Source organism: Triticum aestivum, chromosome 3B, assembly GCF_018294505.1.
Source record: "Triticum aestivum cultivar Chinese Spring chromosome 3B, IWGSC CS RefSeq v2.1, whole genome shotgun sequence".
NCBI classification, from domain to species: domain Eukaryota; kingdom Viridiplantae; phylum Streptophyta; class Magnoliopsida; order Poales; family Poaceae; genus Triticum; species Triticum aestivum.
This window is the reverse complement of record NC_057801.1, coordinates 580,577,585-580,580,307: the sequence shown is the minus strand read 5'-3', so window position 1 is coordinate 580,580,307 and position 2,723 is coordinate 580,577,585.

Here is a 2,723-nt window from a genome sequence, read left to right as displayed (position 1 = left end):
ACAGACCTTCGGGTTCATAGTTATTAGCTAGATGGCTTCTTCTCTCTCTCTTTGGTTCTCAATACAAAGTTGTCCTCGATGTTCTTGGAGATCTATTCGATGTAATACTCTTTTGCGGTGTGTTTTCCGAGATCCAATGAATTGTGGATTTATGAACAAGATTATCTATGAATATTATTTGGTTCTTCTCTGAATTCTTATATGCATGATTTGATATCTTTGCAAGTCTCTTCGAATTATCGGTTTAGTTTGGCCTACTAGATTGATCTTTCTTGCAATGGGAGAAGTGCTTAGCTTTGGGTTCAATCTTGCGGTGTCCTTTCCCAGTGACAGTAGGGGCAGCAAGGCACGTATTGTATTGTTGCCATCGAGGATAAAAAGATGGGGTTTATATCATATTGCTTGAGTTTAGCCCTCTACATTATGTCATCTTGCTTAACGCATTACTCCATTCTTATGAACTTAATACTCTAGATTCATGCTAAATAGCGGTCAATGTGTGGAGTAATAGTAGTAGATGCAGAATCATTTCGGTCTACTTGACACAGATGTGATGCCAATGTTCATGATCATTGCCTTAGATGTCTTCATAATTACGCACTTTTCTATCAATTGCTCAGCAGTAATTTGTTCACCCACCGTAATACATGCTATCTTGAGAGAAGCCACTAGTGAAACCTATGGCCCCGGGTCTCTTTCCTATTATATTACATCTCTTTTCCATTATTTTGTATCTAGTTTACTATTTTACAATATTTACTTTCCAATCTATACAACAAAAATACCAACAATATTTACTTTACTATCTTTATTATATCTCACTTTTGTGAGTGACCGTGAAGGGATTGACAACCCCTTTATCGTGTTGGTTGCAAGGTTCTTGATTGTTTGTGCAGGTACTAGGTGACTTGTGTGTCATCTCCTACTGGATTGATACCTTGGTTCTCAAAACTGAGGGAAATACTTATGCTACTTTGCTGCATCACCCTTTCCTCTTCAAGTGAAAACCAACGCATGCTCAAGAGGTAGCAGGGGGCCCAAGCTGTGCGTCTAAGGATCAATGATAACAGGGGACTAGGGGACACAATGTTTACCTAGGTTTGGACCCTCTTAAAGGGGGTAAAACCCTGCTCCTACTTGATTATATTCGACGAGTATGAAGATTACAAGAGCTGATCTACCTCGAGATCGTAATGGCTAAACCCTAGATGTCTAGCCTATGAGGATTATGATGACGGTAATCAAGATAGCCCCTACGGACTAACCCCTCCAGTTTATATTTACACCGGAGGGGCCTAGAGCTTGTACAAGGTTGGTTCATAAGGGAAGGAAACACCCAGACTCTAATCTTGCCGCTTACGTATGGAGAAGTCCCATATGGACAAGGAGAACAATCTTCAACTTGATCTTGTACGGCCCATCCACCCAGGCCCATACTCCTGGGCCGGACACATGAGGACCCCCGAATCCAGGACTCCCTCTGTAGCCCCCGAACTTGCCTTCAATGATGATGTAGAATGCAGATATAGGTCTTCGACTTTGCAAGGCGGGTTCTCCATCATACTCCGGCTTGACGATAGTGCGGCATCGGTTTCTATGTACAGTCCTTATGATTCCTTCCTGCCATCACCTCGGTTTTCACGCATCTAACACTACAAAAAAAGACACATCCGTGACATTTTGGTCCGAACGATTTTTTTTCTGTCATACTTATGACACTTCTATGATGATAATTGTGACAAAACCCGGTATCATCATAGATGTGGTGGGATCGTACTTCTATGACAAAAAATCATGACAGAAAATGGGCTTTTCGTCCTGGGTGGGCCGGAGACGTAGTTGCATGACATTCTTTGGGTCGTGCATGATGGAAAAAACCGTGGTAGAAGCGAGGGCGAGGAAAATATCGGGGAGTTCCCGATTACGGTAGGTGGTCCGGGGCCGAGTGATGCGCATCTCTCTCGTACACGTACGCGCGTGGGTGCGAGGCGTTGGGCTCTAACGGAACCCGAGCGAGGAGTCTGCCTACTAAACCCGAGCGATTGCACTGCATGCTACACGTTACTGAACCCGAGCGATCGATCGATGACTGTTAACCGAACCCGATCGAGCGATTCCTTCGCTACTACTGCTAAGTGAAGCCGATTGATGCTGCATCTGCATGAACAGTGAGTGTTGTTGTTGGGGGGGGGGGGTTGGATGAATAGTTCCTGGCGGGGGTTGGATGAATAGAACCCCGTGGTGTTGTCGCTGGATGAACAGGACCCCGATCGATCGAGCCAGTTGGGCGTGGATGAATAGGACCCCATGGAGGGTTGGATGAACAGGACCCCGTGGAGGGTTGGTTGAACAGTAGCCGGTGGAGGGCTGGATGAACAGTAGCCCGTGGAGGGGTGGTTGAACAGGACCCCGTGGAGAGGGCTGGTTGAATAGTAGCCGGTGGAGGAGCGCGCGGTGGAGGCTGGATGAACAGGAGCCCGTGGATGAACAGTCGCAGGTGGAGGCTGGAGGAGGTCGGCGGTGGATGAACAGTAGCTCGTGGATGCTGGAGGAGGTCGACGGTCGAGATGAGCAGTATCCCCTGGAGTCCCGTTTTGCGGTAGGTCACACCCCTCCCGATGAACAGGATCCCATTTCGACCGTAGTGCTCCAACATAAGTCCGTTTCCTCCGTTTTGCGGTATGCCACACCCCTCCTGATCAACAAGACCCTGTTTCGACCAA